Below are 17,376 nucleotides of genomic sequence, written 5' to 3' on the forward strand. Positions count from 1 at the left end.
TTCTTCCTAAATTAAAATTCAAGATAAAGAGACCAATCTAATATGAAAGCAGTTTCTTACAGTTAACATGATCTCAGCAAATGTTAACAAAAATACCAAACATGCTAATGAGTTGTTGGGGGTTAAGAGAAGAGAGAGAGAGACACGATGCACCTATCAGGAAAAATTGAACCAGCTGCAACTCCGTTTTCTTAAAAAAAGGTGGGGGAATGACCGGACAGATTTATTTAAACAGAATTGTTACAGCGCAGAAGGAGGCCATTTGGCCCATTGCATCTGCAGCAACTCTTCAAACAGGACTCATGACTTAGTGCCATTCCCTGCCTTTTCCCCCTACCCCTGCACATTGGATGAGATTTTATGGCCTGGCTTTTTCCAATACTGTAAAATTCTGCCCATGGTCAATGGATTTTTCCATGGTCTGCCCCTCACCTGCTCCAATTGCCGTAGCGGATGGGTCAGTAAAGTTCTAGCCATTGTTTCTATTCAAATAATCATCTAATGCCCTCTTGAATGCCTCGATTGAACCTGTCTCCACCGGACTTCCAGGCAGCACATTCCGGACCTGAACCACTCACAGTGTGAATAAGTTTTTTCTTACATCACATTGTTTCTTTTGCAAAGCATTTTAAATCAGTGCCCTCTCATTCTTGATCATTTTATAAGTGGGAACAGTTTCTCCCAAACTACTCTATATAGCCCTTTATGATTCTGAGCATCTCTATCAAATCTGCTCTTTGCCACCTTCTCTTCAAGGAGAACAGACCAAACTTCTCCATCTGTCCTCATAGCTGAAATTTCTCATCCCTGGACCATTCTTGTAAACCTCTTCTGCACTTTGTCCAATACGCTCACGTCCTTCCTATTGTGTGTGTCCAAAACTATGCACAATATTCCAGGTAAAGTCAAGCTAGTGTCTTGTATAAGTTCAGCTTAACCTCCTTGCTCTGGTACTCTTACGAAAATATCAGATCTGAGATTGAAAGGTTTTGTGAATGGCTATGAAACCCCAATAGAATTAAGATGACGATCATCCATGATCTAATTGAATGATGAAAGTGGCTTTGGGGCTGACTGGCGTCATGTTCTTCCATAAGGGAGGGCAATCTACTCTTACAACTTTAATGCTGTTTCCACTTTGAGAGTGGCTCTCAGTCTGACTCCCTCCTTCAGTCTGATGCTAGTAGAACGATATCCCGACATGGATCAGTGCCTCTAGAAAGTAGGGAGGAGATAGCAGTTGAGCAGTAGTTGCATTCATATGAACATTAACAATATGAAAAAGCATTAATGTGTCAAAGGATTCCTTTATGGTTGCACTGGCGAGTAATGAAGAGAAGAATGCTTCTCTCATTATCTGTTTTGATGAATTTTTCATACCAATATTTCCTTTCTCAATTTCTGTTTCTGTGCTGTGTCCTCTGACAGTGGGTCACTCATTACAACAATTGCCTAGACCCTACAATGTGACTTGGACAACTGATTGTTGGCTACCAGCATCAAGGAAGCTTCTGTGTGTTCCTGCCTGTCTACAACCAACTGGGCATCACATCTTCAAGCTAAGCATTTTTACTGAAGAAGAGATGAGGCCTCAAGCAGTGTCATCCACCATTCATCCTCCATTGCATAGTAATTAAATAAAGGCATGATTCAGCCATTTTAAGGCAATGCTGCCTCATGGGACTCTCTCGCAGTAGCGGAACTCAATAAGTCTTTCTCTACTATTGGTCGAAGTTATTCTCTACCCACACCAACTTCTCCCACCCCCTGAAAATTTGAGTTGATTGGATCTGGTGAGGAGGGGACAGTGGAGATGCCAATCCTGAAGGAATATTCAGGAGTGTCCAATAATTAACAAGTAATCTCTAGGTCACTGCTGGAAGACAAATCATTGGTTCGTTAAAAAGTTAATAGTATCTTGCAGCACAGAAGGAGGCCATTTGGCCAATTGAGCCTTGTACTGACTCTTTGAAAGAGCTGCCCAATTAGTCCTACTCCCCTGCTCCTTCTGCATTACTATGAAAATAATTTTTCAAGTATTCATTCCATCGTCTATTGTATCTGTTTCCACTTTCCTTTCAGACCATGCACTGTGTCTGTACTTCATGTTCCTGCATGTTCATGCAGGAATGTGTGCTTAAATAATTCAGGACAGCAGATTCCCAGCCTTAAAGGACATTAATGAACAAAATGTTTTTTCGACAACTGACAATAGTTTCATGGTCATCATTAGACTTTTAATTCCCAACAATTTTCATCCGTCATGTTGAGATTTAAACCCAAGTTCCCAGATCTTGCTTTGGATCTCTGGATTACTAGTCCAGTGACAACCGCCTCTCCAATGGGAGGAATGCCCTTTTTCTGTGCCATATAAGAAATGTATTCCTATGTCATTTTAAAAATGTTGGTCCTGGTGGAGGAGGTAGATCTTGCAGCCTTTCCAGAATGGTCAGGAATCTCTTGGAATTGGCATCAAAAGCAATCCAGAAGATTTTAAAATGTCAAAACAAATGAATTAATGCATACGATAATTTATACGCTCATTGCTCATTGTAGACCTGTGATCTAAAGGCACACTAGGCAGCATGATGACATAAAACATAAACTGGCACTGATACGAGTTGCGTGTACTGCGCTCATCAACATCTTTACCTGTTTTTTTCCACCAAGTAGGTTAAAGCACGAATATGTGGTCGTAGAGAAGAGTTTGCATTACTTTGCCTCCCAGTTGGAGGGAACTCCGCCTTGCTATCTTGCACCCAGTAAATGTTCTGGTACAAGATATGAATTTCCCACCCTTCCACACTGATCCAGAATTCCTCGCTGGGCACGGTGAATGAGCTGCAACAGGAGTAGCTGCAGAAGTAACTCCGAGTAATGGAATTGTGACTGTCATGTCTCTGGTTGCTTGTTTCCTCAGTAGGTGGCTCAGAGGGCAGCTCAGCAGCTGTCCCTGGAGTGAGTGCAGTGTGAGCTGACATAGGGAGTCGGCATTTCTACTAAAGTATGGGACATGAAGCTATGGGCATGGAGCGCACACAGCCGTTTCATTCCTTGCCTGACACAAGAATGCAGCCACTGGCAGGCAGCCAGTAGTGCCTCCACCCTGTCCTGATAGCACCAACTGACAGATCGCCAAGAAAGCAGAATCTGTGATACTAAGTGTCAGCTTCACCAGCTCATCCCCTCCAGAGCAGCAACTAGAGTGATTCCCATTCCACGTCCATGGCCAAGGGCCCTGCACCACCTGCTGCCCCGCAAGGAGGTCAGCTCCATGTCTGGAACCCTCCGGCCGTAGCTCAAAGATTGGCACTGAATCGCCAAACAATTAAACTCAATAAGACAAAAATGCAGGTCTGTGATGGTCTACAAAATTCTTTTCATCTTTTATTCAAATTTCTTATATAAAAATCCAATTTAACTGAAAAAATCTCAAGCAAACTGCATCGGGTAGTTCAGTTACTCTGTCCAGTGTCTCTGTTATTTAGGGAAGTGAGTCCCCATCAACTCACTTAAAGGAGGACATGGGAAAGACAGCAGCACCTAGAGGACAGTGCGAGAGGAGGACACTGGGACAAAGAGTCAAAAGCACCTAGAGGAGAGTGTGAGAGGAGGATTTAGAAAATTTAAGCTAGTGGTAGAGTAATGCAGTACTGTGATTTAGAGTGGACCCTAGACTGTTGTATACAGAATAGTGTATTTGGTATTTTGTAATGAGAATCTAACACTCAGGATCATCTAGTTAGCTGCAAATTAATTTAATAGAAACTTATTTTTAATTAAATAGTTGCTAGAGGGTAAAAATGGCAGTCAGTGAGGTAGTAGGCTTCTCCTGCGGAATGTGGGAAATCAGACAGTTTGAATGTCCCTGATGACGACATCTGCAGGAAATGTGTCCAATTGCATCTCCTGTCAGTCCACATGGATTGGTTGGAGTGGTGGTCGGAGCAGCAGTTGGACGCATTTAGGACCATGCAAGAGACAGAAAGCATTGTAGACAAGGGTTTTAGAAACGTGGTCATGCCCAAGGTTCAGGCAAATAAATGGGTGACCAACAGAGGGGCATGCAGACAGTGCAGGAGTTATAGAACCCCTATAGTGCAGAAAGCAGCCATTCGGCCTATCACATCTGCACCGACCACAATCCCCAGGCCCTATTCCCATAACCTCACACATTTACTCTGCTAATCCCTCTGTGAATATCCTCCTCTCTAACAAGTCTCCAGATTTGGGTACTGTTGGGGGGAGTAGATTGTCTATCATGGGATTGCAACAGCAGTGGCACCACAACTGGCTCTGTTGTACAGCAGGGAGAGTCAAAGTGCAGTAAGCAGTAGTGACAGGAAACTTTATAGCCAGGAACACAGATAAACATTTCTGTGGCCACAAAAAGAACTCCAAGATGGGTGCAGGACATCCTGAAAGGGAGGGCAATCAGCCAGAAGTCATGGTAGACAATGGTACTAACAACATAGGCAAGAAGTTGCAGAGGTTCTGCAAAGGAATGTCAGGGAATTAGGTAGTAAGTTGAAAATCAGCACCTCAGAATTACTGCCTTTGCTAAGTGCCAGTGAGGCTAGGAATAGGAAGATAGTACAGTTAAAAACATGGCTAAATAGCTGGTGTCGGAGAGAGAGCTTCAGATATGTGCACAATTGGGATGTCTTCCAGTTCAGGTGGGACCTGTACAAGAAGAATGGGCTGCACCTAAACTGGAGGGACATCAATATCCTGGCAGGGAGGTTTGCGAAAGTCACTTGGGAGGGTTTAAACTAGTGTGGCGGGGGCGGAAACCAGAGCAATAGGTCAGCAAGTGAAATAACCAAGGAGGTGTTAGAGACTAAGACCAGTAAGGATAAGAGGATGAACACAGATTACTGAATATGGCGGAACTGGCGGATGAAGTGTATTTTAATGTGAGGAGTATAACAGGTAAGGCAGATGTACTTAGAATTTGGAATAGTACATATAAATGTGATGTTGCAGCTATTACAAAGACTTGGTTGAGAGAGAGAGACAAGACTGGCAGCTTAATACTCCAAGATTTAGATGTTTCAGGGTGATAGAGAGGGATGTAAAAGATGTGGGGATAGTGCGTTACTCATTAGGGCAAATACCATAGCTGTAATGAGGGAGGACACCTTGGAGGGCTAATGCAGTGAAGCCATAAGGGTCAAGCTCAGGAATAGGAAGGGTGCAATCACTTTGATGGGGTTGTCTACAGACTTTCCAACAGTCAACAGGAGATAGACGAACAGGTATGTGGACAAGATTATGGAAAAATGTAAAAACAACAGGGTTGTGTGGATGATTTTTGTCCCTATATTGACTGGGACTCCCAGGGGTTTGGATCAGTGGGGGCATGGATTTGTTTGGTCAAGGAGGATTTCTTGAGGCAATATATAAAAATAGTCCAACGAGGGGAGGAGCCATAGTAGACCTGGTATTGGGGAAGGAGCCCAGCCAGGTGATCAAAGTTTAGTGGGGGAGCATTTTGGGAACAGTGATCATAATCCCGTAAGTTTTAAGTCATAAGTTTAAGGATAAGAGTAGATCTTCGGTGAAAGTACAAAATTGGGGGAAGGCTAAGTATTAGACAGAAAACGGGAATGTAGATCGGAGTGGTTACTGTTTGAGGGTAAATCCACATCTGTCATTTTGTATCCTCTTTAGTCACAGAAGAGGACCCAGAGGACTGGAAAATAGCCAATGTTGTTTCTTTGTTTGAGAAGGGCAACAGGGATAATCAGGGAAATTACAGGCCAGTGAACCTTGATGTCAGGGAAATTATTGGAGAAGATTCTCATGGACAGGATTTACTTACATCTGGAAAAATGTAGACTTATTAGCGATCAGCATCATGGCTTTGTGCAGGGGAGGACATGTCTCACAAACTTGATTGAGATTTTTGAGGAAATGACAAAGATAATTGATGAGGTGGAAGGCTGTTTTTCTCACTAGAGATCTGTAACCCTCAGGGATCAGTGCTGGGACCTCTGGTGTTTGTAATATATATAAATGATTTAGAGGAGAACGTAGGTGACCTGATTAGTAAGGTTGCGAACAACATCAAGACTGGGGTAGCTGCTGATAGTGAAGAGAATTGCTAGAGGATACAGCAGCATATAGATAGGCTAGAGACTTGGGCAGAGAAATGGCAGATGAAATTTAATTTGGAAAAATGTAAGAATATAAGGTGATGCATTTTACAAGGTCGAATACAGTAGGGAAGTATACAGTAAATAGCAGAACCCTTAGAAGCATTAACATACAGCGGAAACTTGATGTACATAAGAACATAAGAAATAGGAGCAGGAGAAGGCCATCTAGCCCTTCGAGCCTGCCCCGCCATTCAATAAGATCATGACTGATCTGTCGTGTCTCAGTTCCACATTCCCGCCCTCTCCCCATAACCCTTAATCCCCTCTCTTATCAAGAACCCATCAACCCGCTTCTTAAAAATATTTAGCGAGGCAGCCTCCACCACTTCAACGGGCAGAGAATTCCAGAGATTCACCACCCTTTGAGTGAAGAAGTTCCTCCTCAACTCCGTTCTAAACCGCCTCCCCTTTATCTTGAGGCTGTGCCCCCTAGTCCTACTGTCTTTTTTGAGCGGGAAGAGTCTCTCCACCTCTATCCTATCCATCCCATTCATCATCTTATACGTCTCAATGAGATCTCCCCTCATTCTTCTAAACTCTAACGAGTACAAGCCTAGTTTATTCAGCCTCTCCTCATAGCTCAATCCCCTCAACTCCGGTATCAGCCTAGTAAACCTCCTCTGCACTCCCTCCAGGGCCAAAATATCCTTGCGCAGATGCGGCGCCCAAAACTGCACACAGTACTCCAGCTGCGGCCTCACCAATGCCCTATACAGCTGCAGCAAGACCTCCCTACTTTTATATTCAATCCCCCTCGCTATGAAGGCCAGCATCCCATTCGCCTTCCTGACCACCTGCTGCACCTGCAAGCTGGGTTTTTGCGACTCATGCACAAGGACCCCGAGGTCCCTCTGCACCGTCGCCTGCTGCAGTTTTTCGCCATGTAAGTAATAGTCCTTCCTACCATTCTTCCTACCAAAGTGGACCACCTCACACTTGCCAACATTAAATTCCATTTGCCATTTCCTGGCCCATTCGCCCAGCCTATCTAGATCCTTCTGCAGACTCTCCACACCCTCCGCACAATTTGCCTTTCCCCCAATCTTGGTGTCATCAGCAAATTTCGACACCCTGCACTCAGTTCCCTCCTCCACATCATCTATATAAATGGTAAATAGCTGAGGCCCCAGCACCGACCCCTGGGGCACCCCACTAGTCACCAACCGCCAATCCGAATAGCACCCATTGACCCCCACTCTCTGCCTCCTATTTGACAACCAATCCTCTATCCACGCTAACACCCTACCCCCAACTCCATGTCCCCTGACCTTCTGCAATAACCTCTTGTGAGGTACCTTGTCAAACGCCTTCTGAAAATCCAGAAAGACCACATCCACCGGCTCTCCTCTATCCACTGCCCTAGACACATCCTCATAGAACTCCAGTAAATTTGTCAGACACGACTTCCCTTTAATGAAACCATGTTGCGTCTGCCCTATCAAGCAATTCCCTTCAAGATGCCTCGCAATTTCCTCCTTAATGACGGATTCTAACATTTTACCTACCACAGACGTTAAACTAACCGGCCTATAATTCCCCGCCTTTTGCCTGGCACCCTTCTTAAACAACGGCGTAACTTTAGCCGTTTTCCAATCTTCCGGCACTTCCCCGGAATCCAGCGACGTCTGGAAAATAACCACCAAGGCATCCACTATAACCTCCGCCATTTCTTTCAGAACCCTCGGATGCATTCCATCCGGTCCAGGGGACTTGTCCACAATCAGCCCCTCCAGTCTGTCGAGCACCACCTCTCTAGTAACAGTAATGTCATTAAGACCCTCCAGTCCTACCACCTTTCCATCGCTAACACCCGGCAAATTATTCACGTCCTCCTCCGTGAAGACAGAAACAAAAAAGTTATTCAAGACCTTAGCCATATCCCCATCCCCTACCACTAGCTCCCCCTTCTCATCCTCTAAAGGGCCAACGTTCACCCTAGCCAGCCTCTTCCTTTTTATATATTTATAAAAACTCTTGCTATCCTTTTTTATATTAAGCGCTAGCCCAGCTTCATAGCTTCTCCTACCCTCCTTTATCAACTTCTTTGTCAATCTTCCACAGTTCCCTGAAAGTAGCAACAGAAGTGAATAAGATGGTCAAGAAGGCATATGGCATGTTTGCCTTCATTAGAATATAGAAATTTGCAAGTCATGTTGCAGCTGTGTAGAATGTTAGGCCACATTTGGAATACTGTGTACAGTTCTGGTCGCCACATTACCAGAAGGATGTGGAGGCTTCGGAGAGGGTACAGAAAAAGCTTACCAGGACACTGCCTAGTTTGGAGGGCATTAACTATGAGGAGAGATTGGATAAACTTGGCTTGTTTTCACTTGCAAGTTGGCAGCAGAGGGGTGACCTGATAGAAGTTTACAAAATTATGAGAGGCTTCGATAGAATAGATAGTCGGCATCTTTGTCCCAGGATAGAAATGTCAATTACTAAGGGACATGGGTTTAAGGTAAAAGGGGAAAATCTAAGAGAAATATGAAAGGCAGGATTTTTACACAGAGGGTCATAAGTGCTTGGAATGTGCTGCCAGAGGAGGTGGTAGAAACAGATACAATAGCAACGTTTAAGAGGAATCTTAGCAGATACATGAATGGGCAGGGAGTAGAGGGAAATGGACCGCGTAGAGGCAGAAGCTGTTTAATTTGGAAAGGTGTGTCAGTGCAGGCTTGGTGGGCCAAATGACCTGTTCATGTGCTGTACTGGTCTTTGTTCTTTAGCTTCTGAACAAAGAAGAAGAATCAAACACATTGACCCCTCAGTGTTGGTGCTCTAACAGTATGGAGTTCCCTCAGTACTGGCCCTCTGTCAGTGCAGCAATCCCTTAATACTGACCCTCCAACAGTGCAGCGCTCTCTCAGTCCTAACCCTCCGACAGTGCAGCACTACCTCAGTACTGACCCTCTGACAGTGCAGCACTCCCTCAGTACTGACCCTTGGACAGTGCAGCACTCCCTAGTACTGACCCTCTGACAATGCAGCACTCCATCAGTACTGACCTTCTGACAGTGCAGCACTCCATCAGTACTGACCCTCTGACAGTGCTGCACTCCCTCAGTACTGACCCTCTGACAGTGCAGCACTCCATCAGTACTGACCCTCTGACAGTGCAGCACTCCATCAGTACTGACCCTCTGACAGTGCGGCACTCTATCAGTACTGACCCTCTGACAGTGCTGCACTCCCTCAGTACTGACCCTCTGACAGTGCAGCACTCCATCAGTACTGACCCTCTGACAGTGCGGCACTCCATCAGTACTGACCCTCTGACAGTGCAGCACTCCATCAGTACTGACCCTCTGACAGTGCAGCACTCCATCAGTACTGACCCTCTGATGGTGCAGCACTCCATCAGTACTGACCCTCTGACAGTGCAGCACTCCATCAGTACTGACCCTCTGACAGTGCGGCACTCTCACAATATTTCACCGGGAGCGTCAGCCTGAGTTATTGTTTGAGTCCTGTCTGGGGCTTGAACACAACACCTTCTGACTCAGAGGCAAGAATGCCATCCTCTGAGACCCAATCTCCGTGGGTGGACTCTCCTAAGTGTCAGAATAACAGAGAGACAAAACGACTTCTCACTCTTGCTGTTCATCATCCTTCCGGTCTGTGGAGAAAACCTCCTCACCTGATTGGACGCAGTGCTACAGACAGATGTTGCTGCATTCTCTGAAATCTCAAGTAGGAAGTAAAATGTGTAATGAAACATTAATTTAAACATTACAGCAGGCCAGTAAAGCTGTTCCATCTTCAGTACCTCTGGTGGGCAGATTTTAATCTTCCGCATACAGAAGAGATCCATCACTCTGATATTACACCTCGCTGCAGCAAATTCCCAGAGCAAGTAGCTGGGAATGAAACCAAACTTGGAAATGAACTCCTGACAGTAATAAGGAAGGAGAGCTCAATACAAGCCTCCAACATTCTTCCCTGTAACACAGCAAAAAAAAAACAGCATGTGTTTCTCTGTTCTTTCGGCAGAGTTGGCAACCCATCCAAAATAAACTGGTCAGTTCTGTGATTGAAATAACAAAGCGCATTGCCAATAGCAATAGCTCAACTCCTCTTCCATCGGTATTGCCAACTCTCCAGCACTGATCTGGAGTGTCGATGGTTAATCTCCAGGACATTGAAATCCGGGTTAAAATTCACAGGGGACTGTTGAAAATAGCCAACGTTGCCTTTGAATGCTTTCATTTGATAAAAAATTCAGATGTGGGAAAGGCTGTATAGACGTGTGTGAATCATCCAATCAGATAACATAGAATCTACCTGCATTATGATTGGTTATGGAATGGCGAGCATCTTGAGAATTAGTGTGCCAGGTGACTGATGGTGCGTGTTTGACGGTGGGACAGTTAAAGCCATGTGTTTAAAACCTCCAGGAATACATCCAGAGTTTCAACCATTCATCCCATCCAGTGTTGTCCCTGGCAATCTAGAATGGATTAAAAGTCTTGTACAAAACCACACTTGTTGGAGTGTCAGGTTTACCTCCTGTAAACATTTCCCACTTTCATTGCTAACACCCTTCATTGTGACAAAGCAGCTTTTCCTTTTCAAAACCTACAGAATATATTTCTATCTTAAGAAGCATCTGGCACAATGTCCCACTATGTTGCAGATACAAATTATGTGAAGTACTGTCTGTTTTGAACGTCAGTTTTGAAACGGGTGAGAATTCTAATCTGCAGTGCTCCCTGACCAGAACAGCAACTAAATTCTGACTCAATAAAGCCTTTGTTTACTTTAGTATCATGGGGCTTCTATAATCCAAATTCCAAATAACACATTGCGAGGAGAAAGTGCTTCAGTGACTCATCTGGACACTGTGGTCGGAATCATTAATGGTGAGGTTTTAGGTACTCACTGCTATTAAAGTGTAAATTGGACGGCAAATCCCAGCACCCTCTCATTCACGGTTAAATGCAGAAATCCAGAAGTTTCATTTGAGGTTCCTTCTGCTCCACAAGCTTCACTCTCATTGAGAGACTTGGCATTGGGCAAATGCAATTGAGGTGAAGTTGCTGGATTTTTCTGATCCCCACTCGCCTTCTCGCGAACCCAATGCTTTTTGCCCCCTTCTCTGAAAGTCCGTTTCTGTTAAATCCAGTCGAAACCATTCCCGTGTGTTTTCATGGCTCTTCTGGCATCTTTCACCCCTTGTAAACTTGAACTCGTTGCAAACTCTACTGCCTGTCTGCTAACTGACACCATTCACCCATCACCCCTTCTGCTCACTGACCCACATTTGACTCCCATTGCCGCCCATTTAAATTTCCAATCCTTTTCAAATCCCTCCGCAGCCTTGCTCCTCGCTATCTCTGTAACCTCACCCAGTGCTATAACCCCCGCCGCCCCCGCCCCCCCTCCCCCCACCCACCCGTCGTCCCCCAACCAGAGCACATCCCGCTTTGTAATCTCTGCACCATTACTGGCCAGGCCTTCAGCTGCCTGGGCTCGAAGCTTTGAAATCCCCTCTCTAAACGTCTTCACCACTTTTGGTTTTTATCTTTCTCTCGCTTTCAGACACCTGGCCACATAATCTCCTAATGTGTCTCGATAACATTCGTGTGAAACACCTTGGGATATTTTACTCTGTTAAAAAAATGCTACATAAATGTAAGTAGTTGTTGGTGGTGCAAACTCTGAGATACACTTCTAATCTTCAGAATCCAGTCACAATTCCCATGATCCTATCAGGATATGGAGTTCCGGGAAGGATTGCATTAGTGATTAATGTAGAACAATGTAAATCCAATCACAAGCTTTCATGTTGGACATACCTCACCTTATCGTTGCCAACATTGATGAAATCATTAACCAGCCATTCACTGGTTTTGCCTGAATGAATTGATGGATATTTTTGGAACCAATCCCACCTCTGCCTTTTAACCCTCCAAACGGTACACCTCAACTGTGCAAAATCCAACAACAAGAATGAAATAGTGAGTACTGGGGAGTGAGCAAGAGTACAGAGACTAGCACCATGACGGAGAGTACACTGTTACGACAGGATGCGGCTTGCTTATGATGGTCCCATTCACTGACGTGCAACCCCAACCTTCTCCCCGACCTAGAGTCTCCATCCCTTAGATTAGGATTTTACGGAATAAATCTGAACGTATATTGTCTCCATCAAACACTCCCAGGACAGGTACAGCAGGGGGTTAGATACAGAGTAAAGCTCCCTCTACACTGTCCCCATCAAACACTCCCAGGACAGGTACAGCATGGGGTTAGATACAGAGTAAAGCTCCCTCTACATTATCCCCCATCAAACACTGCCAGGACAGGTACAGCAGGGGGTTAGATACAGAGTAAAGCTCCCTCTACACTGTCCTCCATCAAACACTCCCAGGACAGGTACAGCACGGGTTTAGATACAGAGTAAAACTCCCTCTACACTGTCCCCCATCAAGACTTTATTTGAGAAACTAATTTCAAATCTCAGAATTACGACCCATGTTTGTATTTGAGAAGGATCCCAATTCAGCTAAGTGGGATTCAGTTACTGATGTACAATGTGCGTCGGATGTTGCGTTTCCAAACTCTCAGCTGCAGTTACTGCCGGTTTTATTGAAGAAGAAATGATATCAAAATCATTAATACTCCCGCGAGCGCGTAATCACCAGCCAGTTATCCGGAACTCAATGACAGCTGGTACCAGCCCCAAACCCGAATAAAACACCCACAAACGGTATATATTATGAATAATATCACGTAGCAGGGAGTGATTCCAAAGCTGTAATCTAATCCCTAGGTTTGCATAATGGTTACAGCCCACTGGAGCTTTGCTCTCTCACTTACTATCCAGAGCCCTCCATCAGATTGCTGCCTCGTAATCACTCCCAGACAGTCATTCATTATTCTTTATTTCCAGACTCGAGCTGCGATCATAAAAAATAGCAAACAAACAGAAGCTTTTGTTTCCTGCTGTTTGTAGCAGCACTGTAATGGGATTGAATTATAATGCTGGGGGCTGCCTGTCAGGGCAAAGAAAAGCGAGTGTACAGTTTGCTATTTTGTTATAATTTTATAAACTGAGAAATGGTGAGGAGCTGTTGCAGATTCTAATAGCCAAGGTGTTCACACAGCATTCCACTGATGACAGCTCCGCCACCTGAAGTATTGAAGGCAAAATTAAGTTCGCACACGGGAGGATTGGCATCATGGAAACAAGGCGAGGCCATTCAGCCCCTCGAGCCGGTTCTACCATTTAATAAGATCCTGACTGATCAGTATTTATCCACATTAGTTCCTTATTCCTTAATATCTGTAATCCATTTACCCAACAAAAAATATCATTTCAGTTTTGAAATGTTCTACTAACTCTCAGCGTTAATAGCTTCCCGAGAGAGTTCCAAAATTAAAAATAAAGAGCCACTAATAAATCCAACAAGGAATTCAGGAAAAACTTCCTTACCCAGTAAGTGGTGAGAATATGGAATTCAGTACCACCGGAGTGGATGAGGTGAATAGTCTCCATACATTTAAGGGAAAGTTGGATAAACATATGAGGGAGAAAGAAATAGAAGGTTGTGTTGATGAGGTGATATGAGGAAGGAAAGGAGAAAGCTAAAGTGGGACATAAACATTAGCATGCATTGGTCGGTGTGAATGGTCCTGTGTGATGTAAATTTGACACTATTGTATAAATGTAGTTTTTACTGTCCTTTATATTTTAAAAAATCTTTCTGACATTGCCCCTGAACAGCCAGGCTCTAACTTTAAGGTTAAGCCCCCTTGTTCTGGACATCCCCCACTATAGCAAAATAAATTCTGTAGATTCAATCAAATAATGTAATCATCTTAAATACCTCAGTTAGATCATCCCTCAATCTCCTATAGTCAAGGGAATTCCAATTCATGTAAAATCAAAATACTGCCGATGAAAGCAGAAAATGCTGAAAATACTCAGCAGAAGGCAGCATCTGTGAAGCGTATAAAATCTGTCCTAATAATTTCACCCTTCAGTCCTTCAGGTGAATCTGCGCTGTACCCAGTCCAGGTCGAATATCTACTTCTGAGATGCGGTGAAATGAATGCTTTAAATTGTGTCTAGCCAAAGCTTTATACAAATGAAGTATAACTTCCAGTCCTTTGTCTTACAACCCCCTTGAGATAAGGCTGGCATTCAGTATGATCATAACCTAATTTGTGCAAATGCTAATTCAACACAAAGAGACTTGGCAAGAAGAAGAAAGGTTAAAAGTTCATCAAAGTTTTGAAAGCAGCCATCAAGTTTAAATCTGCCCGAAGAACTTCCAAAGCAGTTAGGGCACCACCTGGTGGAGTTTCTGCTAACTACAACCACAGTGCTCGATGCAGAAATCTTTAACATTGCTCTGCCTATTTTCTTACTGACCGTTAATGATTCAAACCCTGTGGTACAAGACAGTACCAAGAGTCATCGTCACCCATCACTTCTGTGCTTGCCAACCGACATTGGCATCAGTCTTTCAGGCCTCGATTTTGAAATTCTCATCCTTCTTTTCAAATTTCTCCATTGTCTCACTCGCTGCCTATCTCTGTAACCTCCTCCAGCTCCACAAACCTCCCATTTGTGTAAAATCCTCCAGCCCCACAAATCTCCCATCTCTGTCACCTTCTCCAGCCTATAACCTTCTGAGATCTCTGCATTTCTCCTGTCCGGACTTTGCACACACCCCAGAATTCCATTAAAATATTAGCAAAATATTGTGGATGCTGGAACCTGAAACAAAAAGAGAAAATACTGGAAAATCTCAGCAGATCTGACAGCATCTTTGGAGAGAGAACAGAGCTGACGTTTCGAGTCTGAATGACCCTTTGTCAGAGTCATTTCTCCATCATTGGTCATGCCTTGACCCAAAACTCTGGAATTCCCTCTCTAAAGCTCTCAGTCCCTTTACCGTCCTCCTTTAAGATGCTCCTTAAAACTTATCTCCTTAATTAAGATTTTCCTAACAGCTTCTTATGTAGCTGAGTGTCACTTTTTTAGTGATCACACACTTCGTGAAACTCCTTTGGGTGTTTTAGAAACATAGAAACTAGGAGCATGAGTAGGCCATTTGGCCTTTTGAGCCTGTCCTGCTATTCAATATAAGAACATAAGAAATAGGAGCAGGAGTAGGCCATCTAGCCCTTCGAGCCTGCCCCGCCATTCAATAAGATCATGGCTGATCTGTTGTGGCTCAGTTCCACTTTCCCGCCCTCTCCCCATAACCCTTAATCCCCTCTCTTATCAAAAACCCATCAACCCGCTTCTTAAAAATATTTAGCGAGGCAGCCTCCACCACTTCAATGGGCAGAGAATTCCAGAGATTCACCACCCTTTGAGTGAAGAAGTTCCTCCTCAACTCCGTTCTAAACCGCCTCCCCTTTATCTTGAGGCTGTGCCCCCTAGTCCTACTGTCTTTTTTGAGCGGGAAGAGTCTCTCCACCTCTATCCTATCCATCCCATTCATCATCTTATACATCTCAATGAGATCTCCCCTCATTCTTCTAAACTCTAACGAGTACAAGCCTAGTTTATTCAGCCTCTCCTCATAGCTATGAACATAACTGATCCACTAACTCAATGCCCTATCCAGGACCCTCCCCATATCCCTCAATGTCTTTAGAGTCAATCTTTACTGCATTAAATATTGCAATATAAATGCAAGTTGCTGCTGTGATGGGTACAGTGGTTGTGTTACTGGACAAATTATCCAGCAAATCTGAGTTAAAATCCCAGCATTGCTGTTTTCAAATCTGATCTCAGTAGAAATCCGGGAATAAACTTTTGGGGAAACTGGCCAACCTACTCAGTCTGGTTCAACGTGCTGGCTGAGCACGCAGGGGTGGCCGTGTGGTGCACGGCCAAAGCCATCCAAGACCTTAGGACGGTCGTGCTCGTCCCCGAGCGCGCATGCGGTCTCAAGGCAGCACAGGCGTGTGGTGGGATCCCGACTGAGCATTCCCCTGTTCGGACGGAATTCCACATTGGCCCAAAGCCTAGACTCCCTCCTAGGTCAGGCACCCCACTGCATGAGCTGCCTCGCGGAAATGTCCTCCATGCCTTTTTCCACCGCGCGGAGGCATTTCCTGTACAGGCTGCTGCTGCACACCTTCCACTACCACATCCTTGCCTGTCGCCAGGATACACCTTGGCGGGCCTTTTTGCTGCCGGGCGGTGGAGGTCCTCAATGGAGGTCTCTCTACAGAGGGATCTCCCCCAATTCCTTGGGGACCTGGGGTGGAGGCCACTGCATGCAGCGGTGCCGTACAACCATAGGTTTTTCTGGTACAAGGGCTCCTGAGACTGCCCTTTCTGTGGCCTCATGGAGTCCATAGACCACATCTATGTTTTGTGTAATAGACTGCATACCCTTTTTGGTTTTCTCAAACACCTTTTATTGATGTTTTGTTTGCACTTCAGTCCCACGCTCCTAATCTACAGGCACCTGTTGTGGAGAGGGGCGTATTGGGATGCCAACCTCCTCGTGAACCTGCTCCTGGGCCTGGCGAGACGCGCCATCAATAGGTACAGGCAGCGGGCGATCGACGGGGCCGTCCGTCCCGACTGCCTGCCCCTTTACCAAGGCTACATTCGTGGTCAGGTGTCCCTGGAGAGGGAACATGCGGTGTCCATGGGCGCAGTTGATGCCTTCCATACCCGCAGGGGCTGGAGTGTGTTATAGACCCTTACAATCACATTTTGATTTAATGTTTTACGTTCCTTTGGACTTTGGTTTCTGTTCGGGCCATTTCCCACCACCCTCCCCCCCACTTCCTTTTGGAGGGCTGCCACTTTTAATTTGTCCCTAAGTTAGTTTGAGTTTGTTTACTTGTTAGGTATGCAAAAAAGAGGTACCCAGTCTGGTTCAGTAAATGATTCCAGTCCCGCACCTGGACTAAACTTCCTTCTAAAGCATCCTGATAACCGCTTAGCTGCCCTTAAAGAGGTGAACACCCACATATTAAGAACTATTTTAAATGGGGTAAATTAGGTGCGGCTTGTACTTTCTAGAGGAGGACGGTGAAACTGAGAATGATGAGTTCCATGAGCAGCTGAGAAAGAGCAGTTACGCGAGAATAACCAGGCTAGAGTATAATCTAGTCTAACTGGGCTAGTGTAGCATAGAGAGTATCAGGCTGCATACACGCTATACACTGTCATAGGCCTTGTGTGTGTCATAGATACATTTAAGGGGAAGTCGGATAAATCTAGGAAGTGGAAAAA

At 44.9% G+C, this 17,376-nt stretch overlaps 1 protein-coding gene across 2 annotated transcripts in view; it reads left to right on the plus strand.

Annotated features, from left to right (window-relative positions):
• The window catches only part of skap1 (src kinase associated phosphoprotein 1), a 390,268-nt gene extending 387,963 nt beyond the window's left edge, over nt 1-2,305 (plus strand). Inside the window, exon 13 of one of the 2 annotated variants that reach the window (XM_080213465.1) lies at nt 1,429-2,305. The gene's annotated coding sequence lies outside the window, so the exon portion shown is untranslated. Of the gene's footprint in view, nt 1-1,426 lie in introns of both variants that reach the window. The other variant, XM_080213466.1, reaches the window with a different exon arrangement.
• Nucleotides 2,306-17,376: the final 15,071 nt, after the last annotated feature.

Source organism: Carcharhinus amblyrhynchos, chromosome 27 (genome assembly GCF_965287045.1).
Source record: "Carcharhinus amblyrhynchos chromosome 27, sCarAmb.v2.hapA, whole genome shotgun sequence".
NCBI lineage: Eukaryota > Metazoa > Chordata > Chondrichthyes > Carcharhiniformes > Carcharhinidae > Carcharhinus > Carcharhinus amblyrhynchos.